The sequence below is a fragment of the Callospermophilus lateralis genome, chromosome 3 (genome assembly GCF_048772815.1).
Source record: "Callospermophilus lateralis isolate mCalLat2 chromosome 3, mCalLat2.hap1, whole genome shotgun sequence".
NCBI classification, from domain to species: domain Eukaryota; kingdom Metazoa; phylum Chordata; class Mammalia; order Rodentia; family Sciuridae; genus Callospermophilus; species Callospermophilus lateralis.
The window spans coordinates 26,083,535-26,111,305 of NC_135307.1; positions in this window are offsets into that span (position 1 = coordinate 26,083,535).

Here is a 27,771-nt window from a genome sequence, read left to right on the forward strand (position 1 = left end):
GTAAATGATCACCTGACGCCCCTGGGGCTGGGCAGAGCTGGGGAAGGAGGTGGAGAACAGAGGGCAGAAGCAGATCCTGGGGTTGGTCACACTCTCTGGGATCATGAAGAGGAAAGGTTTAAGGAACAAGAGCAGGAAGCATCTCCGAGCACTTTCTTTCCCAGCCCCCCTCACCTAAGAGATCTAAGTATCTAAGCTGCCTGACTTGAAATCTAAATGTTCAGGGACCTGCCTCTCATTCTGTAAGTGAGGAAACTGAGGACAGAGAGACCAAGGGACATAATTCAATCAAGCCACTGGTGACAGATTGGGGTCCCAAGTGAAGATAGAATTTCCTTCTCAAGTAGAACTCCATAAATCATCTTCCTGCCCAGTCCCTCTCGTACAGTACCCTCCACAGGGACCCTGGCCTAGGAGGGTTGGGATGGGGCAGGGAGGAAAGAGACAGGCAGGTAGCAATAAGTAGAAAAGATGAATTTCAGTTCCATGAACCTTTTGCCCAGTGCTGCCCAGGATCCCAGGCACCGGCCCCTGTAAGCATCACAGCTACTGGCCTCAGAAAGGTCATTTCCCTTCCAAGTCTGAGCTTTTCCTGGGGTGCTAGGAAGGGAAAGGCTGGAGCCCAGGACAGCCGTCTCTGCCAGTTACGACGCCGCCCTTGACAGCTCTTCCTGCTCTCCCAACTTTATCAACTTGAAAGTCACTTCAATGGACTGAGCTCCTCGTTTAAAATAGAAATGTCTTTGGGGAAAGTTAATTCCACCAGTTAGTCACATCTGAGTATGAATTACTATTATTCACCTGATCCAACTGCTCAAGTTGAAGTGGGGAGGAGGAGACAAGAGATTTGAGAACAAAGGCATCTGGAGGAGGGCTGGGGTGACCTGTTAATGCTTTTAGAAAGCAAAACTGCTCCTGATGCCATGCTAAGCATACCAAGTTGGAGTGGAAGGTGTCTTACCTGTTTGAAAATCTAGAAGGCAATTGGTTGAAAAAAATAAATAAATTTTAATTTTAAAAAAGTTGATAAATATGAATTTAAAAAATTAAATAACTACCTCATGGCAAAAAAAGAGGGGAACCTCAGTAGAGTTGGAAGATAAATAATAAATAGCAAAAAATTCCACTTTTTAACCAAAAAGAGCTTATCTTCTTAATATATAAAAAAACTATCCAAATCCGTCAGAAAAAGAACAACTGGAATGAGTAAGAATAAAGTCCATTTAAAAATGGAAAGAGCATGTCAGAGTTCAATGAAAAAGAAACCAGTGGTTCTTAAGCATATCCAAAGGTCCTAAATTTCCACTATAATAAGAGAAATGCAAATTAACACACACTCAACCATTTTTCACCCATCAGATTGGCAAGAGGCCAACAATTTGCTTCTATTCTTTGTGGATGAAGCTGGAGAGAAACAGCTACTCTCATGCATTGCTGGTGATAAAATAAACTCACAATCTGGTGTAGGACAAGTGAGCAAAATTATAAATGAAAAAGCCCTAGGATTCTGCAATCCCATTTCTGGGAATCCATTCTAAAAATATGCTCATATATTTGCAAAATAACATAGGTACAAGGTTATTAATTGAAGCAATAGTGAAGTATTATAATAACAAAAGATTGGAAACAACCCAAATCATCATTGATAAGGACTAGTTCAATAAATTATGGTGTGAAACCACACTATGGAACTCTATGGAGTTATTACAGAATGAAGATACTGACTGACCACAGACAGAAAATCATCTTCAAGATACCTTGTGAGAAGAAATAGACTACAATGTGATAACTTAGTTGAAGCAAGGTGGGGCAGCAGGGTATAAAAATCTTTACTCATGTTTGTTTGTATAAGCATGAAGAAACTCTGGAAGCTTATCTAAGAAATAATGACGGAGGTAAAGTTGGTTTATCTGGGGTAAAGTTGGAGTTGAAACTGAGTAGATGAGGGCATGGTGAGAAGATTTTTGAACCTCATGAATACACGTCCCTCTTTATCCACAATTTTGCTTTCCAAGTCTTCAGCTACCCACGGTCAATTGTGGTCCAAAAATAGTAAATGGAAAATTCTATAAACAGATAATTCACAAGTTTAAAGTAATGGGCCATTCTGAAAATAATGGGCCATTCTGATGAAATTTCATGCCACCTCACTCCATATCACACAGGATGTGAGTTACCCCTTTGTTCAGCGGATTCACTCGGTAATGCTACCCACCTGTTAGTCACTTAGTAGCCATCTCAGTTATTAGATTGGCTGTCACAGTAACACAGAGCTTGTATCCATGTAACCCTTATTTTATTTAATAATGATCCCAAAGAACAATGGTAATGATGCTGGCTATTCTAGTAGAGTATGTTGTCACAATTGTTCTATTTTATTATTGTTGTTAATCTCTTACGGAACCTAATTTATAAACTAAACTTTAGCATAGGTGTGTATGTATAGGAGAAAACATAACATGTATATAGGGTTCAGTATTGTCTGTGGTTTCAGACATTCACTAGGGTCTTTGGAATAGATACCCCATGGATGTGGAGGACTACTACTATATGTTACATATTCAACAAAGAATTTACAAAAGGTAATGAGAAAATAGATACAGACCTTATCTCAAAAAGGTAATAGGGTACTTGTCCATTCTCACACAGATAAAAGGACCTACTATGGTTCTACTTAATAAGAACCCTGTTCCAAGCAGGAAATGAAATAATCAAGCGAGTGGCAGATCTCAGTGCAGCCACATCTTTCTTGCTTGTGGTCCCCAGGTTCAGCACTTGTATATCTGAACACACCAAGACCTCTCAGGGGTAAAAGCCCACCTCCTCTGGGCTCTAATGATCTGCACATTTTTAGAAACACAGAAAGATGTCAACATGACCACCATGGATATGAGCCCACTGGTAACCAAGACCCCCAGCCAAACCCCTTCCCCTGCCACCTCTCCTACCTTACACAGATGTTTGTGTTGAGAGTGGGGGGAGGGGGGCAGAGACAGCATAGAGATGCTCTGAGTTTCCAGGAGGGCTCCTCCCCAAAGCCACCTGCCTTAGTTTGGATTCTCCTAAAGCAGACCCAGAGACAGGAATTTAGGCATGTATAGTTTATTTGGGATTATGGTGAGGATGTGAGAAATAAAACAGGGAAGGGAAGAATACCAAATAAAGACATGTTAATGAGGTCATCACTGTAAGAAAACTGGGGCTCAATCCTACCAGGGAACCCTCCAAAAAGACCACGTAGAATACATGGCAGGATTGATTCCGGGTAGAAGACAGCTGGGATATTGATGTATCAACTCTATCCCTCATTGGTTGAAGGACATTTGGAGTGTTATTTCGGCATCCTTTCTACCTTGGTCAAACAGGCAGTGTCTTTCAAGCCTAAGAATGTCTGTAGGCAGAGAGACACAGGAAGGCGCCATGTCCAGGAGCTATACCAACTCAAGTGACCTCAGGGTATGTGGCAGTAAACCTTCAGCAGCGGCTACACAACCTGTCTAAGTGATGGTGCTATCCCAACACTACCATAGACTAGATGGCTCAGGCAACAGAAATGTATTCCTCACAGATCTGAAGGATAGACGTCTAAGATCAAAATGCTGGCCCATTTGGTATCTGGGAAGGGTTGCTTCTTCCTGTGACCTCACATGGCAGAGAAAGGGATCATCTCCCTCTTGTCTCTTCATATCAGGACACTAAACCCGTTCATAAGGGTTCCGCCTTCATGATCTAAGTACCTCCCAGGCCCCACCTCCAAATCCCGTCACCCCAGGGATTAGGCTCCCGATATGTGAATTGGGGGGATACAAATACTCAGCCCAGAGCACTTCCTGCTCAGAGCCTAAGAGGTTTAACTTGAAGAAGGAAAGACTTACAGAGGAGCCGAATATATTTTCAATACTGAAAATATATTATATGATGGTCCCACTCAGAGTTGGTGGGAGTAGAAATCATTGCAAATCCTTAGAGAGCATTTACAAATACCTACTTAAATTAAAAGTCCATAAAGCTTTGGCCCACCAAGAAATAATGCTGTCTTTTCTGACACTTCTTCCCTTCAGTCAACACGTATGTAAACCAGGCACGAGGGACACAAAGATAAGAAGGTCACGCTGCTGTGCTCCCTCAAGGGACCCCCTCGGAGCTTTCCACCACACCCTGCGTCACCAAGACTCACCTAGACATGCCCCGTGACTCTCAACGATTCCACATTAGAATGATGGAAGGGACTACTAAGTTGCAATAAATGAAACTGAGCCAAAGAAATGAAATAGGGCACCTTAGGGTCTTTGGAAAAGTAAAAACAGAATGAGCCCCCTTTAAAGTGCTCCAATGCAGAGGGAATTAAGTGTCAGAAAGTCAGGGGAATAGGTTCTGGTGACGTTGCACAGCAGGGTGACTATAGCTAATAATAATGTATTCTACACTTCAAGGTAGTTAAAAAACTGGATTTTAAATGTTATCACCACAAAAAAATAAGTATTTGAGGTTATGGACATCTTAATTGGCTTTGATCATTCTACAATGCTTGTGTGTATGTGTGTATGTATTTGTGTATCACATTATCCTCCATAAATACATATAATTATTATTTTCTCAATTACAAAAAAAGAAACTTAAAAAACATTTTTGAGAAAAATAATTTTAAAACTACTACAACAACAAAAGAAAAACCTGACTTAGGACTTGTACTTTTAGCAAGGTATGGTGACACATACCTATAATTACAGCAACTCAGGAAGCTGAGTAGGGAGGATAACAGATTTGAGATCAGCCTCCACAACTTAGTGAGACCCTGTCTCAAAATAAAAAACAAAAGGGCTGGAAATGTTGCTCAGTGATTTTGAAAAAAGAAAAAAATGTCTTTTGCTTTCAGCCAGGATAAAATAATACGGATCAGATTTATGTTCCCATGTGAAACAGCAAGGATAACAAAAATAGAGGGAAAAAAAAATTTCAGTCATAAAGCCCGTGTCCCCCAACAAAAGAGGAAAGAAATGGGGCAAACTCTAATACTGCCCCAGCTTACTGGCTCGAGCGTTTCCAGCCCATGAAAGAAGCTGATGGATAGTTGAGAATCTGGGACACCAAGGCAGCTTCCACTCAAGTCAGATCAGCAGAGTAGTGATTCTCAGAAAGGGAGAATACCAGAGATCTGCAAAGGGTCTGCCATAAATCTTAAAGTAAGTAAAGAAACTAACAAAGGCTGGGGCAGAATGACCCATCAGGATTAAAGGAAACAGGACCCAAAACTTGCTCAGAGCTGGTAAGAGTGCCTGTTCCCACCAGCTTGCAAAGGTACAAAATTCTTGGCTCATTGAGTAGAATGCTTGGGAGGGTTTTTCCTCAATAGTGGAGAATGATTTTCCTGACTAAATGCTTCCCTACATAATAAATCTTAAAAGCAAGATGTATAACATCACACTATTTCCAAATAATGTAGCCACATCCTGAATAATAAATACATTACATGTAAATGGTCTAAATATCATTTATTTAAAAAGTCAGAGATTGTTAGATTATATTAAAAAAAACAAAACTCAGCTATGTGCTGCCTGTAAGAAAGAACCTTAAACTTAAGACACAAATAGATTAAATATAAAAGGATGGGGGAAAGTATATCATGTTAGTAGTAATAAAAAAACACACACTTGAGTGGCTATATAAATATCAAAAAATGTAGGAGGGTTTTGTTTGTTTGGTTTTGGTTTCTTAGGACTGGGGAACTGAACCAAAAGCATGCTAACTACACTTTCTACCACTGAACTACAACCCCATCCCCAAGAAAGTAGATTTCAGAGTTGTACTCTAAGATTACCAGCAATAACGATCATTTCATAATGATAAAAGAGTCAATTTGTCAAGAGGTTATAATCCTAAACATCTATACACCTAAGAACAGCATTTCAAAATACATGAAGTAAGAACTGCAAGAAGAATAGATAAACACATAGTAAGAAATTTTAATACCCTCTCCCTATAATCAATAACACAAGTAAACAGAAAATTGCTAGGAATGTACAATGGTTGAACATCATCATCAACTAACTAGACCTAACTGACATTTTAAAAACACTCTACCCATAGAAGTATGCACATCTTTTTAAAGAATATACAGAAGAGCTAGGGGCTATAGTGCATGGTTTAATCCCAGCAACTCAGGGGGATAAAGCAGGAGTACAGTAAGTTAAGGCCAGCCTCAGCAACTTAGCAAGGCCCTAAGGAACTTAGTGAGATCCTATCTCAAAATAAAAAATAAAAAGGGGTGGAGATGTGGCTTAGTGGTTAAGTGCCCCTGGGTTCAATCCACAGTTCCAAAAAAATAAATAAATAAATAAACCAACAACCAGTACTCAGAACATTTACCAAGATAAACTGTATTCTTTGCTATAAAACAAGCCCCTCAATAAATTTAAAGTATTAAAGTAGTAAAAAGTATGTTCTCTGTTCACGTGGAATTAAAGCACAAATCAATGTAACAAATATCTCTGAAAAATACTCAAATGTTTGAAAACTAAAATACTTCTTCTAAGAAGTCCATGTATCAAAAAAGAAAAGAAAAACATTTGAAACTATGTGAAAGTGAAAACACACATATTAAAATCTGTGGGATGCCACTAGTGCAGTATTGAGAGGAAAATTCATAGTACTAAACACCCATATTATGAAAGAATAAAAGGGACACAACTCGAACTGTGCAACCAGAGATCCGGGCTGACTGATCTACACGGCCCGCCCCGTGGCTACAGACGGCGGGGCGCCGCCAAGAAGCGACCAGCAAGCAGGGAGAAACGTTGCTGTGGATTCTGTGGAATCCTGCAGGTTGAGCCCTCACTGAGCCCCAGGCTGAGTTCGGGATTTCAGACGGGGAAAGAAGCGGTACAGTTCTATCCCCACAACAGAAACTCCACCAAGGAAACCAGCGGCCACCATCTTGGAGAGCTGAAGTAACCACCGCCAATCTCCAACAGATTGCAACAATAAAACAGGCGTGTGTTACTCAGCTCATCTCCCATACAGTGGGGAATTCGCATAAAATCTCTCCTAGGCTTTCCGGGGGAGGGATTATCAGAGCGAGCCTGCATAAAGACTCGGGGAAAACTAGAGACACCTGACCTTCAACTCCCCCTCCCATCAGCGGCGAAAATGAAACCTGTCTAGCCAGCGCTGGGGGAGGGGCAAGCGGAAAAAATCAAAACAGTAGAGTGCCGGGGTTCCCAGTAGCCACCCTCCACACCCAACAAACGGCAGGCCCAGAGTACAGTTTGGACTGCCGAGAGGCAGCACTCAGGGGAAACCTGGTCCAGCAGGAGAAACCAGGACTAGCAGGAGAAACCAGGGGACTAGAGGCCAGGCCCTCGCGACTGGGCGGCTGGAGACCGCACACCCGCCAGCAACAATCCACTCGCTGCGAGCGTGACTGGGCAGCTGGAGAACGCCCGCCCACCGGCGACCGACCACGCGACTGGACGGCTAGAGATTGCCCACTCGCCGGCGACAGCCCACCCGCTGCCCCTGCGACTGGGCAGCTGGAGACCACCCGCCGGCGACCGATCGCCCGCCGGCTGCCCACGCGACAGTCCAGTCACACACCCCCATTCAGACACCCCAGCAAGGAGCCTGGGGCCGGCCATAGCAGAGAGGTGACCTCTCTGGAGCTCGGCCATCGGAATTCCTTCCCAGCGGAATCCACTTTAGCAGACATAGTCTGCCAACACAAAGGGGAGACAACAGAGATACACAAAACCAAAACAAATCTATAGGAGAGAGCAGAAACACAGCAATCAAATAGAGCTGGAAAGTAACGTGAACATCATGAAAAAACAAGGGAAAAAAGGAGTACAAACAATGCAGGACAACTTAAATCTACAGGAGGACCCAGAAGCATCAGAAACATGGATAGGGAAAGAACTCAAGGCATACCTAACTCAGATGGAAAGGAATATTAGAGAAGACATGAAAAAGTAAGTCCAAGCAATAAAAGGATATTTTGAAAATGAATTAAACAAACAAATTCAAATGGCAAAGAACAAGCTTTACCAGGAGATAGAGATCTTTAAAAAAATCAAACAGTAATCCTAGAAATGCAGGAAACTATCAACCAAGTTAAAAACTCAAACGAGAATATTACAAATAGACTAGATCAAGTAGAAGTCAGAACATCAGATAATGAAGACAAAGTTTATCAACTTGAAAAGAATATAGTCAACACAGAAAAGATGCTTAAATCCCACGATCAAGAGATATGGGATGTCATTAAAAAAAAAAACGAATTTGAGAGTCATCGGGATAGAAAAAGGCATAGAGATTCAAACCAAAGGAATGGACAACATATTAAATGAAATAATTCTAGAAAACTTCCCAGAGATGAAAGATGGAATGGATTGCCAAATCCTGGAAGCCTACAGGACCCCAAACATTCAAAATCGTAATAGACCAATTCCAAGACATATAATTATGAAGATAGCCAACATAGAGAACAAGGAGAGAATATTAAAAGCTATGAGAGAAAGGAGGCAGATTACATTCAGGGGTAAACCAATTAGGTTAACGATTAATTTCTCATCACAGACTTTGAAAGCGAGAAGATCCTGGAACAATGTATTTCAAATGCTGAAAAATAATGGATTCCAACCAAGAATACTGTATCCAGCAAAATTAAGCTTCAGATTTGACAATGAAATTAAAATCTTTCACGATAAACAAAAGCTAAAAGAATTCGCAGTCAGAAAATCAGCACTTCAAAGCATTTTGAGCAAAATACTACAAGAAGAGGAATTGAAAAATAGTGCCCAAAACTAACAGCAGGAGGTATCTCAGTAAAGGGGGAGGAAAGTAATCAAAAAGTAAAAACTAGCCAAACTAAAATAAATAAATAAATAAATAAACATGACTGGAAGTACAAATCATATTTCAATTGTAACCTTAAATGTTAATGGCCTAAACTCACCAATCAAGAGACATAGGCTAGTAACCTGGATCAAAAAAACAAATCCAACAATATTCTGCCTTCAGGAGACTCATATGATAGGAAAAGACATACACAGGTTGAAGGTAAAAGGTTAGGAAAAATCATACCACTCACATGGCCTTCGGAAACAAGCAGGAGTGGCCATACTCATATCAAATAAAATCAACTTCAAACCTAAGTTAATCAAAAGGGATAAAGAAGGACACTATATACTGTTAAAAGGAACCATCCACCAACAAGACATAACAATTATCAATTTGTATGCACCAAACAATGGAGCTGCAACATTCATAAAACAAACTCTCCTCAAGTTCAAGAGTCAAATAGACTACAACACAATAATTATGGGTGACTTCAACACACCGCTCTCGCCATTAGACAGATCCTCTAGACAAAAACTGAATAAAGAAACTATAGAACTCAACAGCATAATCAATAACCTAGACTTAACCGACATATATAGAATATATCAACCATCATCAAGTGGATACACGTTCTTCTCAGCAGCACATGGATCCTACCCAAAGATAGACTATATATTATGCCATGGGGCAACTCTTAGTAAATATAAAGGCGTGGAGATAATACCATGCACCATATCTGATCATAATGGAATGAAACTGGAAATCAATGATAAAAGAAGGAAGGAAAAATCCTACATCACATGGAAAATGAACAATATGTTACGGAATGATCAATGGGTTACAGAAGACATAAAGGAGGAGATAAAAAAAAATTCTTAGAGACAAATGATAATACAGACACAACATACTGGAATCTATGGGACACAATGAAAGCAGTTTTAAGAGGGAAATTCATTTCTTGGAGTTCTTTCCTCAAAAAAAGAAAAAAAACAACAAATAAATGAACTCACACTACACCTCAAAACCTAGAAAAGGAAGAGCAAAACAACAGCAAATATAGCAGAAGACAAGAAATAATTAAAATCAGAGCGGAAATCAACGAAATTGAAACAAAAAAAACCATTGAAAAAATTGATAAAACTAAAAGTTGGTTCTTTGAAAAAATAAATAAGATCGACAGACCCTTAGCCATGCTAACGAAGACAAGAAGAGAGAGAACGCAAATTACTAACATACGGGATGAAAAAGGCAATATCACAACAGACACTACAGAAATACAGAAGATAATTAAAAATTATTTTGAAACCCTATATTCCAATAAAATAGAAGATAGTGAAGATATCGATAAATTTCTTAAGTCATATGATCTGCCCACATTGAGTCAGGAAGACACACACAATTTAAACAGACCAATAACAAAAGAAGAAATTGAAGAGGCCATCAAAAGAGTACCAACTAAGAAAAGCCCGGGACCGGATGGGTATACAGCAGAGTTTTACAAAACCTTCAAAGAAGAATTAATACCAATACTTTTCAAGCTATTTCAAGAAATAGAAAAAGAAGGAGCTCTTCCAAATTCATTCTATGAGGCCAACATAACCCTGATCCCAAAACCAGACAAAGACACTTCAAAGAAAGAAAACTATAGACCAATATCTCTAATGAACTTAGATGCAAAAATTCTCAATAAAATCCTGGTGAATCGAATGCAAAAGCATATCAAAAAAAATTGTGCACCATGATCAAGTAGGATTCATCCCTGGGATGCAAGGCTGATTCAATATACGGAAATCAATAAATGTTATTCACCACATCAATAGACTTAAAGATAAGAACCATATGATCATCTCGATAGATGCAGAAAAAGCATTTGACAAAGTACAGCATCCCTTTATGTTCAAAACACTAGAAAAACTAGGGATAACAGGAACTTACCTCAACATTGTAAAAGCTATATATGCTAAGCCTCAGGCTAACATCATTCTAAATGGAGAAAAACTGAAGGCATTCCCTCTAAAATCTGGAACTAGACAGGGATGCCCTCTCTCACCACTTCTATTCAATTTAGTTCTTGAAATACTAGCCAGAGCAATTAGACAGACAAAAGAAATTAAAGGCATAAAAATAGGAAAAGAAGAACTTAAATTATCGCTATTTGCGGATGACATGATAATATACTTAACAGACCCAAAAGGGTCTACAAAGAAACTGCTAGAGTTAATAAATGAATTCAGCAAAGTGGCAGGATATAAAATCAACACGCATAAATCAAAGGCATTCCTGTATATCAGCAACAAAACTTCTGAAATGGAAATGAGGAAAACCACTCCATTCACAATATCCTCAAAAAAAATAAAATACTTGGGAATCAACCTAACAAAAGAGGTGAAAGATTTATACAATGAAAACTACAGAACCCTAAAGAGAGAGATAGAAGAAGATCTTAGAAGATGGAAAAATGTACCCTGTTCATGGATAGGCAGAACTAACATTATCAAAATGGCGATATTACCCAAAGTTCTCTACAGGTTTAATGCGATGCCAATCAAAATCCCAATGGAATTTCTTGTAGAAATAGATAAAGCAATCATGAAATTCATATGGAAAAACAAAAGACCCAGAATAGCAAAAGCAATTCTAAGCAGGAAGTGTGAATCTGGAGGTATAGTGATACCAGAGTTCAAACTGTACTACAAAGCAATAGTAACAAAAACAGCATGGTACTGGTACCAAAACAGGCAGGTGGACCAATGGTACAGAATAGAGGACACAGAAACCAATCCACAAAATTACAACTTTCTTATATTTGATAAAGGGGCTAGAAACATGCAATGGAGGAAGGATAGCATCTTCAACAAATGGTGCTGGGAAAACTGGAAATTCATATGCAACAAAATGAAACTGAATCCCTTTCTCTCGCCATGCACAAAATTTAACTCAAAATGGATCAAGGAGCTAGATATCAAATCAGAGACACTGCATCTGGTAGAAGAAAAAGTTGGCTACGATCTACATACTGTGGGGTCGGGCTCCAAATTCCTTAATAGGATGCCCATAGCCCAAGAGTTAATAACAAGAATAAACAAATGGGACTTACTTAAACTAAAAAGTTTTTTCTCAGCAAGAGAAACAATAAGAGAGGTAAACAGAGAGCCTACATCCTGGGAACAAATTTTTACCCCTCACACTTCAGATAGAGCCCTAATATCCAGAATATACAAAGAACTCAAAAAATTAAACAATAAGATAACAAATAACCCAATCAACAAATGGGCCAAGGACCTGAACAGACATTTCACAGAGGAGGACATACAATCAATCAACAAGTACATGAAAAAATGTTCACCATCTCTAGCAGTCAGAGAAATGCAAATAAAAACCACCCTAAGATACCATCTCACTCCAGTAAGATTGGCAGCCATTATGAAGTCAAACAACAATAAGTGTTGGCGAGGATGTGGGGAAAAGGGTACACTTGTACACTACTGGTGGGACTGCAAATTGGTGAGGCCAACTTGGAAAGCAGTATGGAGATCCCTGGGAAAGCTGTGAATGGAACCACCATTTGACCCAACTATCACCCTTCTCGGACTATTCCCTGAGGATCTTAAAAGAGCGTACTATAGGGATACTGCCACATCAATGATCATAGCGGCACAATTCACAATAGCTAGACTGTGGAATCAACCTAGATGCCCTTCAATAGATGAATGGATAAAAAAAAATGTGGCATCTATACACAATGGAGTATTACGCAGCACTAAAAAATGACAAAATCATAGAATTTGCAGGGAAATGGATGGCATTAGAGCAGATTATGCTAAGTGAAGCTAGCCAATCCTTAAAAAACAAATGCCAAATGTCTTCTTTGATATAAAGAGAGCAACTAAGAACAGAACAGGGAGGAAGAACATGAGGAAAAGATTAATATTAAACAAAGACGAGTGGGGGGAGAGAAAGGGAGAGAGAAGGGAAAGCATATGGAAATGGTAGGAGACCCTCAATGTTACACAAAATTACATATAAGAGGTTGTGAGGAGAAAGCGGGGGGGGGGGGGACAAGGGAGAGAATGGAACAACAGCAGATGAGGTAGAGAGGGAAGATGGGAGAGGAGGGGAGGGGGGATAGTAGGGGATAGGAAAGGTAGCAGAATACAACAGTCACTAATATGCCATTATGTAAAAATGTGAGTGTGTAACCGATGTGATTCTGCAATTTGTATTTGGGGTAAAAATAGGAGTTCATAACCCAATTGAGTCAAATGTATGAAAGATGATATGTCATGAGCTCTGTAATGTTTTGAACAACCAATTAAAAAATTTAAAAAATAAAAAAATTTTAAAAAAGGGACACAACTCAATGGCCTCAACTTCTGCCTTAAGAAACTAGAAAAGGAAGAATGAATTAAACCTGAACATAGAAATAAAGTAATAAAGAGTACAGCACAAATCAAAGATGTTGGGGAAAAAAAGAGAAAAATCAAAAAAGCCAACAACTGATTCTTTGAAAATTTGATTTTAAAAATTGATAAAAATCGAATAGGTGGGATTCTATATCATGTGAACCAGAAGAATAAGAAATTAGACTCCAATATATATGATGTATCAAAGTAATGTATAATAATTAAAACAAATTTTAAAAACTGAAATTAAATTTTAAAAAGATGATAAAATCCACAAACATCTATAGCTAGATTGATGAGGAAAAAAATGAGAGAAGACACAAATTGCCAACACTGGGAATGAGAGCAACAGATTATAGCTTTGTAGGTTCTGCACATATTAAAATCATATTAAAAGAATATGACTATTAATTCTATGCTAATAAACTCAACAATTCAGATAAAGTGCTAGAATTCTTTCAAAAACACAGACTGCTAAATCTCACTCAAGAAAAAAAATAGGTGATCTGAATAACCCTATTAAAGAAATCTTCCTGAAAAGAAAATTTCAGGCCCAGATAGCTTCACTGGTAAATTGTACTAAATATTCAGGAAAGAAATACTATTACTCATATACAAACTTCCACAAAATTTAAAAGGTGGGAAAACTTCCTGTCTCATTTTATGAGGCCAGCATTATCCAGATGCCCAATCAGAAAAATGCATTAAAAGAAAATAAAAGTACAAGTTAACATCCCCTAATGAATATAGATGCAAAACTTAACAAAATTTTAGTAAATTGAAGATAACAATATGGTTACAGATAATGCATTATGAGCTTTCTCCTATGAGCACAGAGTTGCTTTAATATGTAGTCAATGAGGTTCATCATATTAACAATCTGAAAGAGAAAGCTGTATGATCATCTCAGCAATAGCAGAAGTATTAGGAACATCTATTCCTGGTTTAAAAAAAAAAAAAAAACTCTCAGCAAACCAGGAATAGAAGGGATTTTCCCCAACCTGATACATGATATGTATGAAGAACGACTCACAGGTAATAAATATCATACTTAGTGGTGAAAAAATTGTAAGTTTCCCCCCCAAATCAGGGACAAGGCAGGGATATCCCTTCTCATCACTGCTTTCCAACATTGACTAGGGGTCCAGCCAGTGCAATCACATAAGAAAAATAAAATAAAACCATCTAAACTAAAAAGGAAGAAATGAAACATGGTTGTTTATGTAAAAAATCCAATGGAATCTACAAAAATCCATAAGGTTACATATTACATGATACAAAATACCAAAAAAAAAAAAAACCATTGTATTTCTATATGTTAACAAGGAGCAAATAGATTCTGAAACTTTTAAGAAAATAAAAAAAAAAAAACTGGCGTGGGATAAAACACTTCATGGCCCTCCCAAAAGATGCCTCTATCCTGAAGAAGTAAAGAAATGTTAAGTTTCAGGCGGCTTCAGGAGGCACGCTCTCTGGGACACCATTTCCAGCATCTTTGAATCATTCCGTCTGCCTGCACAGAGTGTTTGAGATGCAAGCTGTGATGCCTGGGCGGTTTCGTAAGATCGCCACGTTGAGTCAAGGGACTCAGTGAAGTCTCGGTTCCATGACAAGCAAGTGGCTTTCAAGGTTCTAGTTTTCCTGTCCACAAAAATGAAGCCATCCAGCCCTCTCTCAGGAGAGGGTGGCTGACATGGCATGACCCTTCAGTGGGAAGGTCTGCTAGGAATGCAAGGAAGGAAGATACAAAGGGGCCCGAGGCTGGACCACAGGTCAGCCCTGCTCAGTCTCCCCGGTTGTCCATGGGGTAGCTCTATACCCAGAGGCCCCTGCGTCAGCTCGCTAGGGCGGCCATAAGACACTCCACAGACTGGGTGGCTTAAACCACAGAAGTGTATTTTCTCATAATTCTGGAAGCTGAAGTCCAAAACCAAAGGGTCCACAGAGCTGATTTCTTCCAAGCCACTGTCCTTGGTGTGGAGATGGCTGTCTGCTCCCGGTGTCTTCCAAAGGTCCTTCCTGGGTGTGTGTCCATGCCCCAAAGTCCTCTCTTACTAGAACACCAGGCATACTGGACTAGGGCCCAGCCAAATGGCCTCGTTTTTACTTTATCTCCTCCTTAAAGATCCTGTCTTCAAATATAGTTGGATTCTGAGGAACTTGGGGTGAGGGGGGGTCCAGGATTTCACCAGTATAAATTTGGGGGGTACATGATTCAGCCTTTAATAGCCGCTTACATCTCCTGCCTCCACCCTCCCCTGTAACTGCAGCTGCCGAAAGACTCAGAATCCTGGGTCGGGCCTTGTGATGGCACCAGGGCTGCTCTCACACACACCAGTCTCCGCTTGGATCAAAGCCCGTAACTCTCTCTCCCTGGGTTCACGGGTTCACTTGGGAACCCCTTTCCCCCACTGCCAGAGGCTTTCACACCCCTCCAAGCGGGAGCCTGAGCTCTGATCTCACCTCCCCTCTCCCTGGGATGGCGGTTGGGCATTCACCCTCCCCCTCCTCTGCCCAGTTCATTTCAGGATTGCGTTTAGGAAACCAGCATGACCTATTTAGGCCCTGACCCACTTACCGCAGAAACACGGATCACAAACACTGTCCAGAAGCTGGAAAAAATAGATGACCACAGATTTAACTGAGGGCGAATAAAAGAAAGGTTGGGGAAGCAGCTTTGGTTGATACACTGGCTACCGGTCTTCCTGCAAAGGGTCCTGAAAGAGGGCTGTTAAGGAAATGTGGGCAATAGCCCAGGGAGCACCCCGTGGCATCAAAGCCCTGTGTGGGGTTTACCAGCCTTATAAGGGGCCCGGAAATCAACAGAATAAGTCTGTTGGCCTTGTTTCACTCAGAGATAGGACGAGCCTCTCCAGCTATCTGGACCAAATGGTTCCTGCCCAAAGGGGTGGCAACCCACCACAGAAGTGGGAAAGTGAAGGGGTCAAGAGGAATACTGGGTCAGCCTTCCTTATTTCCCCCAGACCAAGAAAGGGGGAGAGTAGTCTGGAGGAGTCAGGAACCCAATCTTTTGCAGTGAATACCACTTGGGGTAGCCATCAGAGTCACAGGCACAGTAGTGGTTATTTCCTTTTCTCGGGGAATGTCCATCTCCTACAGGCAGCCGTGTGACCCTTGACCTCCAGCTTATCCTCCCAGGACACACGCCTGATCCAAGCCTGAGCCAATCTGCTTCGCTCCCTCTGGAGTGAAGTCTTAAGGAGATAAAAGAGAGCCATCGGGTCCTTCAGTGATCCTCAGGATCATTCAGAGATGCCTGATAAGGGGGCAAGTGGGGACCCCTGGCAGGCCTGCTCTCCATCGTCCATGGATTCTATCCATCTTCAATGGATTCCAGGGTCCTTTCTACTAATTGCCCGTTTGAGCTATTTGTCAGGGTCAGCTTCTGGTAATTGCAATCAAAAGAATCATGAATGATAACAATTTCATTTTATTCAGCTTTTAGCCCCACTACATACCACAAGATTTAACACGGAGAAGATACTCAATAACTTGTTTTGAAACTTATAAATGCCCAATGTCCCTTCCCATAAATTAATCTACTGAGATAGGATAGTGTCCTGTGGTGGATAGGAAAAGATTCTTTGGTACCCACCTGTCCTGACATGACAAACTATCTGAAGACTCAGAATTTCCCAGATGCAGGAAGTTACTCTGACATTTTCTAGCAGTAACAATATCCTGATGCCAGATGCAAAGCGTGTGAGAGATGGGAGGTACTGAGCCCTGATCTCTGAAGATTGGGGATGGGAAGTACTGAGCCCTAATCTCTGCAGACTTGGGGATGGAAAGTACTGAGCCCTAATCTCTGCAGGTTTGGGGATGGGAAGTACTGAGCCCTGATCTCTGCAGGCTTGGGGATGAGAGGTACCGAGCCCTAATCTCTGCAGACTTGGGAATGGGAAGTACTGAGCCCTAATCTAAATAAGGCCAAGGGCATTTCTTGGAGGTGATAGGCACTTTTCTGGCCAGCTGGGATCAGGTGCTCTACCCTTGCTGATATGCTTATCCCAGTGCAACTTCACTTATTTTATACTCACTAGGTTCCCTGAATTTATATCTTCTCTCCATGTAACTTCAGTCCCTTTGCATGTCCTGGCCTAGAACTCAGAATATCCACCCATCTTCCCAGCCATCCCTCTACCCACATCTTGATCCATCTTTCTATTCAGTTGCCACACACTCAAACTTTAGCATATATCTAGGCCCTGGCTGTGCCTCTGCACTCTTCTCCCTGCAACTGCACCAGACCCAACAACGTGGGGGTGGACACCCCTCTGGGGTCCCCACGTGCCCTCCACTCACTGATAGAATTCTATAGCATCCTCCCCAAGTTCATTCAACCTTGGCCTCTTATGCCTCTGGTCCACACCTCAATGCACCAACTGTCATTTCCCAAGATGGCAATTTAACTATGTTATTAACCATGTATTTAAAATCTTGACTAAATCTCAAACCCAGAGCTCAGCATTCAAGAACACTCCCCTCTGAACCAATCTGTATTTTAAGCTTTTATCTTTATTCTTCCAAAGATATCTCTAGAATGAAATCTCTGCTCAAATGGTTGCAAGCCTGGAGCTCCAAAGAGCTGTGTTGATAACACATAGGGATAAAGAAACCAATGCAGAGATGGAGAGAAAGAGATTCACAATGACATCACTTGAGAACCAAGATCAGACCCCAGGTTAAACCTGTGTCTGGACTTCTTGGTTTTAAATCACACACACACACACATACACACACACACACACACACACACACAGACACAATATTCCTTGAGACTTTTGATTCATAACCAAAAGATTGCTAACACATTCCCCTACCCCTCACGGTCCGTGTCTAGGCTTTGACTCTCCTTTGAACCCCTCCAGGTGACGGCAGTGGCTCTCTTGTCTAATTTCCCTTAACATTTTGATGGATCATCATGGGAACCTTGGCACCCACTGCCTGGTGACAGCTGTTTATACAGAGGCTCTGAGTATTACCCATCTCTTTGCCCCACCCCCCCCCAGCCACCCCAGCTTGTGGTCAGAGGAGCAGGCTAGGGGCCGCTAAACTGGGAAGCAGAGACTTTAGTCTGGAGTGGACGACCTGAGGTTGCCTTTCAGAGACCACTCCCGCTAAACCCTGGACAGAGCCAGGAAAGGTGCAAGTCAGAGGAAGCGAAATCCAGTCTCACAAAGGCCAGGACTGCCTGCCTGCGGAGCAGAGCTGATGAGAGGAGGCCAGGGGCCCGCAGACCAGGCTATGAGCTACTAGTCAGTTGGGAGCTGGCCCCCCTGAGGGGACTCAGCTCCCTCAGCTCCCTCTGCTCCCTCTGCTCCCTCTGCTCCCTGGGCCCTTTCTCCACTTCATCCCAAGTTGCTTCCCGCAGGGGGAGGTTCAGCGCAGGAAGCTCCCTTGTCTGCAGTGAGCATCCCTCAGCCTGCCCCTCTCCAGCATGGGCCCAGAGCTCAGCGGGAGGCTTGATGCAGCCATCGCTGGGCACTCAGGAGTCCACAGGTGCACTCCAGGGAGGTGCACCTGTCTCCCTGCCACTCAGCACCCATCCCAGCCTAGACAAGGAGTTTGTGGTGCACACAGATGTTCTAGAGGCGAGTCACAGGTGGCCAGGCCCCTCCACCCCACTGGCTAGGCCAGGGCTTAACGCAGGGTTTCCTGAGGGCTGCCCAAGAGCTCCAGGGCTGCAGAGGACAGAAAGGGGCTGGAAAGTCAGGGATGGCTCACCACCTCCCACCACCACCCCAGCAACTCCACTTACAGATGTCCACCCCCGGGAGGGGGGTGTCTTTCCCCCCCACCTTTTTTTTATTTGTTTGTTTGGTGCCAGGGATTGAACTCAGGGGCCCTTGACCACTGAGCCTCATCCCCAGTCCTTTTTGTTTTTATATCTTTATTTAGAGACAGGGTCTCACTAAGTTGCTTAGGGCTTCGCTAAATTGCTGAATTTGAGATCCTCCTGCCTCAGCCTCCCAAGCTGCTGGGATGACAGGTGTGCCCTATCACACCTGGATTTTTTTCCCCCCATTTTGACCATTTTTAAATACATACACGTCTTTGTGTGACATCGTCACCATCCACCAACAGCACTTTTTTCACCTTGCAAAACGGAAACTCTGTACCCCTTCAACAGTAGCTCCCATTTCCCCTCCCCCCAGCCCCTCGTCACCCCCTCTACTTTCTGTCTCTCTGAATTTGACCAACTGTAAGCCCCTCCTAGGAGCAGAATCATGAAGCGGCTGTCCTGCTGTGACTGGCTTATCTCCCTTAGCATGTTGTGGTCAACCTTCATACGTGCGGTAGCAGCGCCAGAATGTCCGTCCCCTTGAGCCGGATCCTTCTTTAGGACATACCACATTTCGTTTCCCTATTGTTGGGCACTTGAGTTACTTCCACCTTTGGGCTACTGTGAAAGACACTGCTGTGATCTGGATGTACAAATATCCCTTCACGTCCTTGCTCTTAATGGTTTGGCACACCCAGGAGTGGGATTGCTGGATCCGATGGTGGTAACACCGCTTTTCATTTTCTGAGGAAGCCCCACGCTGGCCTCGCTGGCTCGCCCTTTCACACTCCCACATTCCTCGCCAGCACTTGTTGCTGTTGTTGTTTTCTTTTATTGATCACAGCCATCCCAGCGGATTGGCTTTGAAGGGAATCCCCCACTGCTAAGGTTTGGGTCTCGAGCTCGGGGTAGTCTACGTCACCTTCCCAAGCCTCTTTTGTGTCCTGTCACCCTCCGTCCACTCTCAGCAGGCTGAGCCAGCGCCTCCTCCGCGCCATCGGAGCTCCAGCCCCTGGGGAGGTGACAGCAGTTCTCCAGCCCCGGGCCAGCCAGGGTCTGGGTCACCCCACTGAGGCCCTGGCTGGCCTCCAGGAAGCTCCAAACAGAAGCTCCAGGAAGTCCTGAGAGAGAGAGAGAGAGAGAGAGAGAGAGAGAGAGAGAGGGGTAACCTGAGGTAGAGCTCTGAGACAGGAGGCCTCAGACGTTCAAGGTCACCCCCTCTTCCTGGCCAGATGTCTCCAGGCTGGAGGGCCGCTCATCTCAAGGACCAAGAGGGGCTGATTCCAGAGACCTCTTGCTCAAAACCACTCCATGCTACTGACCAGATACAGACCTCAGGACCGTGGAGGACTAAAGATTGGCCCCCCTCAGGAAGTTCACCCCGAGTCCCCAGAGCTGACATCTACCTAGATGGTAAAAGGGACTTTGCAGATGAGAGTGAGCTGAGGATCCTGGGATGGGAGCTTTTCCGAATTATCTCAGTGGGCCTGATGGTGGTGCACGATCCCTGACAAGGGTCCTGGTGAGAGAAGCTGGGGTCTGAGGAGTGGAACCCGCGGTAGAGAATGCAGTGGTGCAGGAGCCCTCCCAGGTGACCGCGCCACCTCTGGGAGCTGGGAGAGCCTGGCTCCCAGCTTGACACTAGCTCTGCAAGATTCATTTCAGTCTTGACATCCAGAATTGCAGGAGAGAAAAAAAAAATGTGAGTTTTTTTTTAAGCCATGTGTATCCGGGTAATTTGTAACAGAAGCAATAGGAAACTTACATAAGACCTCTCAGGGTCTCAGTTTCCTCATCTGTAACATGGAGGTCTTTGAACTAATCCCTTTTTGTCATTATGACATGATTTTAATGAATTAAATATTTTTTAACTTCCTTTCCTAGTGCTCCTGAAGAGAACTAATGAATGCTTGTTGTGCATCAGATCCTGTTCTAATTCTATTATATGTATAATTTCTTTAAACCTCAAAATAAAGCTGTAAACAAAATACCATTAGCATCTCTTCTCAGATCAAGAAGGAAACCAAAGCCCAGAGAGGTAAAGTCACTTGCCCAAGGTCACACAGTTTTACACAGAGAGCTAGGATTTCAATCCACAGAGTCTCGCCTTAGAGAACCTGTGCTCTTAACCACCAAAGTAAGGCCAATTATGAGTGCCCTGTTACAGTAATGAGGAAATCCAAGACCTGCTCAGAGTAACATACTCTGAATTTATCAGTCAAGATGGAGAAAAGAGTAGAGGAAACTGGGCAGCCTACCCAGGGAGCAGGGTGATTGGGGTTGCAGGTGGTAGCAAATTCCAATCTCCTACCACCAGGACTTATTGACATTGCACCTGACTGGGTGATTCTTACAGCATGCTTGGACAGAAAATGAAAATTAAAAAAAAAAAATCCAGGTGCCCTCTCATTCCTACAATCGCCACTCGCCATTCCCAAGTCCTCTGCTCTCTAAGGGGAATGAGGTCTCTTAACCACTTTTGTGTTTTCTCCTCCTCCTTCTCTCAACCTCACCAACCCAGTCTTTGGTTTGCCTCCATAAATCACCAGCAATTCAAAAAACGGTTTTTGAGAAAATGGGCCCTCCTGGCTTGATGGATGTGTAAATTTCCATCTCCTCCATACATGTATAACTTTTCAGAGAAAGAACGGGAAAAAAGCCTTTATTGGCGTTAGCACATTTATGAGTTTAAATAAAAACAAATACATCTCTATTGACTGTAGTTATTATGCTCAGTTTCATGCAATGTAAGTGCTTCAAATAAAAATAGATTGGTTGGAGTGAGCACGCATCAGTTCCAATAATGATGTAGCCGTTTCCACAGCGTCTATGTTTCAGTTAATGCTCCCAGGCTTGCAGAAGGGGAAGCACATTGCTTCATGGAGCTTTTAGGCTCCATTTTCTGTCTAAATGCTCCAGGTAAGTGTGAATGTTTATTAGAGTCATCAAATGCATCTGCCAGGCGAAATCCAGCCGTCCCAGAAGAAACCGGAGTGCCATTGCTGAGGGTGAGCCAGACTGGGCAGAAAGAGCAAATCCAAGTCCAGCACCAGCCCATCAAAGGTGTGAGCAGCACCTACTGCGTGCTTGCCTCCTTGGGCTAGAACTGACCCGGGACTGTGATTCATAATTACAGAGGTCCCTGACTCACCAGGGCTCAACTTGGGATATTTTGACTTGACGGTATTGTGAAAAGCATATGCATTCCATAAAAACCACACATTGAATTTTGACCTTTTCCTGGGCTAACGATGACGTGGTACTCTTTTATGATGCAGTCAGACACGTGATCACATGGGGACAACTGATCCACTTCAGTAGTGCTGCACTGTTGAGCTGTGATGTTTGGTAGTTTAGTTGTATGAAATACATTTTTTATGTACAATATTTTCAACTTAACCGTGCTGTAAGTCAAGGAATATCTGTACTTAGATCTGGCTCCTGAATGCAGCTGTGGCTCAGGAAAGGGCCAGCATCTCTCTGTTCTGACCAGGATTGGTTCCTTCATCAGATTTAACACATGAGCCTTGACATGGGACTACCTGTATTCAAATCCCAGATCCATCACTTCGTTATGGGCTGATCTGAAAGTTGAGTCAGGCTGATCCCATTCTGCTCAGACATCTCGCCCTGTGCAAACTGGACCCCCTTCCTGTATGAGCCCACTTGCATAGAAGCTGATACCCCCACCCACTGGCACCCTGACCTCTGTGTCTTTAAACTATGGAGCGGGTGCCCGTTTACTTCCTGGGTGGGCACAGGAGACACCAATTCTGAGAACTTGGTGACGCTTTACCAAATGCGACTTATGATTGTACTTGCCTCTCCCACCCCCCTCCTTTGTGGTTTTTCTGTTTAAATGGCCCCTCCACCCACATTCAGTGTCTTGGGCTACAGACACTGCTTTTCTGCTCCCTTGGCCCTGGACAGAATAAATCCTTTGTCTTTTCTTCAAAAAAGACCTGGAGTTTTATTTGGAATTCTAGAATCACGCCTGAACAATCTAAGCAGTAAGCAAACACTGAGGTAGCACCAGCTGGATGCCAGATTTGCTTCTGGTGCTGAGGCTACAGCATGGAACAGAGTCTCAGACCCTCTGGAGTTTACATTCGATGTCAGGGAGGACTGACCCCGAGTCACCCGGGCCTCTTGGACCTCAGAATCTTCATCAATGAGATGGGCCTGTTGTATAGAATTATTGGGACAATTAAATAAGAACACTCACCTGATGTACCTAGCGCAGGGTTGGCGCTCAGTGGCATCCATGTCAGGACATGCCCTGGACAGCTCTTAGGCACCACTTTTGGTGTTTCGGCCTCACCTCTTATTGTCAGCCATCATGTAGCAAACGGTTCACTGCGTCCACTGCCACGTTCCCACAGGTGCAACCTGCAAGCCCAGTCACCCTGCCCCCTGGGTGGGCTGCCCAGTTTCCTCTACCCTTTTCTCCATCTTGACTGATAAATACAGAGTACGTCGGCCACTCTGTGACATGGCCAGCTTCACTGTCCCCCAGCAGGCTTGACCCCAAGCCCAGGTCTCAAACACACCCCAGCCCTGATATGAGGTTTAGGTTGTTCCCTAAAATACAGAAATAAAACCCCAGCCCTACGTCCAACACCTACCTCCACATACAAACCCCATTGCCTGACCCCCACGCCACCCCCACTGGGGGACCTGCAGCCCTTTCTCTCAGTGCCCACCTGAGGATCTGTGAGTCATTCCCCTGATGAATGCTCTGCACTGATCACTCTGGTCCTTCAGAACTTCTTTCTTTGGACAGCTAAGCGGCCCCATCTCAGAACAGTTTGGGAATTCCTTGTGGGATTTACCCTGCCACCACTTTCGGGATGACTCCAGCCATGGGCTTGGCCAGACAGGACACCAGATGACTTGTACCTGGCTCACGGTCGACAATCAATGAATATTTATTGACTGAACGGATGAACATAGGAATGAAGACCCAATTCTGCCCTCAAGAAGGTTTCGATCGAATCGCCATGACAACAAACACAATGGAAGGTCAGAAATCACAGGGGCCCGTGGAGGACAGCGGGAGGCGCTGAGCAACTCAGTGAGCCCCTGTCTCTAACAAAATGCACAATAGGGCTGGGGATGGGGCTCAGGGGCCGAGTGCTCCTGAGTTCAATCCCCGGTACCCCCCCACACACACACACACAAAAGAACTTGAAATCCCCACCTACCTGACTCAGCAGTGAGAAGTTAGAAGAAGCACTTCCAGAGGCCTTGATACCTGCCACCCTCCACCCCATGTCAGGGTTCTATTAAAAATATCAGAATTCATTATGATTAATTGAAGAAATACGGGAATTTGTTATTTAAAGGATACTAGGGAGCTCATGAATCTCTAAGACAGCCAGTCTTGAAAGAACAGTATTTAATCCCTACCTAAGTATGTTTCTGGGGCCTACGAGGCCAAGGGGAAAGAATAACAGCCACAAATCAGATTCTGCTGGCTGAGTAAACTAGTCCCTGGCTATAATCTGGGAAATCCAGGAAATACATAAAGCGGCTTTGGCCTTGGAGAGATTGCTCTAAGCCACGGAATCACTCTGTTAGTGAACCAAGTACAGGGAACAGAGCCAACCAAGCTTTACCTGCCCCTAGGCCTCATATTAAGACTTTAGGTCCTTCAGGGAAAACTAGTTGATATATCTTTTCTAAGCCTTTCCGATTATCTTAGTCCATTTTGACTTGCTATAACAGAACACCCGAGAATGGATAATTTAAAAAGAAAAAAAAAATATTTCTGGAATCTGAAAAGTGTAAAATCAAGGTATTGGCATCTGTAAGGGCCTTAATGCAGCATTCTGTGGTGGAAGGTAGAAAAGGGCAAGAGATTAAACCCTCCACCTCAAGCCTTTTGTAACTGATATTAATGGAAAGAGGAGAGCCTTCGAAACCTAAGCACCTCTCATTAGGCCCCGCCTCCAAACACTGTTACACTGGGAATTAAGTTTCTAACATACGCTTTGGAATGTGGGGACACATTTGAACCATGGCACAGCTGGCACAAAAATTCCTCAAGCACAAAATTTCTGGTAAATAACTAAACCAGAGTCCGGCCCAGGGTCTAGGTCCTTGATTCTCAGAACCTGGTTATGGAGAAGCAGGTCAGCATCACTAGGAGCTTGCTAGAAATGGAGACTCCAGGGCTCTACCCAGACCTGCTGACTCAACATCAAAGCTGAACAAGAGCCCAGGAGATCTCTAGGCACGTTGAAGTTTGAGAAGCGCTGGTCTGGTATTCTCTTCTCAACTCCAGAGGTTTCTGAATCTAGCTAGTCCTTACATTCCCCTGGAGAATGTTTAAAACAAAGATTCCTAGACCCTCCACTCCACATAAAAATACTGAATAAGCCTGAGGTGTTGGAGTAGGGCCTGAGCATCTTCTCTCTCTCTTTCTCTCTCTCCCTCCCTCCCTCCCTCCCTCTCTCTCTCTCTCTCTGCAGTACACCAGTACTGCAGACTGACCCCCCAAGATTTTTGTATTTTTTTTATTTGGGGGTAGGGGCTCACTAAATTCTAAAACTGACCTTAAATTTGTGATCCTCCTGCCTCAGCCTCCCAAGGCACCAGGATTATGGGTGTGCACCACCATGCCCAGTGGGCCCAAGCACCTTTACTTCCACTTTTAATTTCCTGCTAGTTCTTTTGACCAACCAGGCATGGCTGCAGCTCTGCCCCTCTCCCACCACCCCCCTAATCATCTCTGCAGCAATCTCAGGAATCCTGGGTGACCAGACTCCAGGAAAGACGGCAAATCACCCAAGAAACCTGACAAGGTTCAGATCCTGGTCCCATCCCCAGGTCTGAGTCAGAAGCTCTGGAGAGAGCAAACCTAAGACTTCGAGAAGCCTCAGTACAATTACTGATGGGCCAGGGCGGGGGCATCATCATACCTCAAAACAAAAAATTTAAAGTCCATGTACCAGGGCACAGTGGCACAAACCTGTAATCCAGCCACCCAGGAGGCTGGGGCAGAAGGATTATGAATTCAAAACCAGCCTCACCAAGTTAGCAAGGCCCTGTCTCAAAATAAAAAACATACAAAGGGCTGGGGATGTGGCTCAGTGGTTAAGTGCCCCTGGGTTCAAACCCTGGTACCACTAAAAAAAAAGTCCTGCGTATCCCACACTAAATATAAATGGCATGTGACTCCCTGTTTGAAATGGCCATCTGGCCGTCACCACTTCTTTTTACCCCAGCAACCTATTTTTTTTGACAAGTTGACAGTTACATCTTCTAGACATTTCTTTAAACATTTATTAATTTTGATTTTGCGGTTTTCGTTTTACACACTGTGGCCCGTGTTTTATTTTTCCTCGAGGGTAAATATCTCTTTGGGCCCCTGAAGAGCCACATAAGCTTTCCCACCAGGTGCCGTGCCGGAAGCTCTGAATGAATGGCAGGGGGCCTAGGAGCGCTCAGGACTCTGCATCTTAACAAAACCCAGGCAACCCTGACCGTGTGGTCCTCGGTTGCCATCCTGGGAGCCACTGGCCCTCAGAGAGATAAGGGTGGGTCTCAGGGCCAGCCCGAGGTGGGGGTGTCAGGGGAGAGAGAGGGAAATGGGGAGAGCCATCTGGGCTGGGAGAAGAGGGAAGCACTGCAGTTGACCACCGGAGCCCCTGTGAGTCCAGAGCCATCCAAGGCCAGGGCACAACCCACAGGATCCCCTGATACAAAGAGGGGGTGTGTGGGAAATGCTGCACACGCCATCGGCCCTGCGGGGCCTCTGCCCCCGAGACCACAGCTGGCCCTGCACCAAGTGGAATCTGAAAGGATCAGAAAAGCATCACAAAGTGCATCAGCAGTCAGAAGGCAGGATGATACAATTTGGAAAAAAGAAAGCCAAATGATCCCTACAGTCTCCAAGCAAGTACTGAATGGCCAGGTGGGCAGGAGGTCTCTCGCCTGAGCCTGGGCATCTCTGATTGGCAGGAACCTGCTGAGGCATGCCTCTTTGAGGGGTCTGAGGTTCTTCCTGGGGGAATCCCGCTATCCCAGGAATTCCCGTGTCAGAAGGAAGGATGAATACAGACGTGCTGTTGGACCTCATCCCAACCACTCCTCATGGAAGCCAGGTCTAAACTCTGGAGGATGAGTGGAGGCCGAAAATAAAAAGTGAGAAGGGACATCTCAAGGGGAAACCTGAGAATTGGGCAGATGTAGAACTGTTCTAGGACACCACCTCCCATCCAAGTATGACTTAAAAAGACTTCAGAGGGACTTCTCTGCCCTCACCCTCATTCCCACCAGCTCATCTTCATCACAGACTCAGGGGGCAGCCTTGGCGGCTCAAAGCCTTCAAAGAACAGACGGGCCTGGCAGGAAATAGTGGGAAGGGTGGTGAGGTCCACCAAGGAACGGTGGGGGGTTTTCTGAGGGGAAGAGCCCAGCAGGCCCTGGAGATCTAGAACAATGGCCGCAAAGGCCCCGAGGCTGTTGACCAGCACTGACATGGCCAGCCGAGACCCCTGCCCACTGGGCACCCCCAGAGGGCGTCAGCGATGGAGGTGTACTTTGCAAAGATGAGGTTCCAGGGAAGCAGGTAAACTCGGAGCCAGGGAACCAGGTCCTGTTTATCCACGTGACCCATTAGCACCCTCCCATAATTAAGGCCCTGAAAATAGGTTGCTGGGGTAAAAAGAAGTGGTGACGGCCAGATGGCCATTTCAAACAGGGAGCTTAATGGCCTTGGCC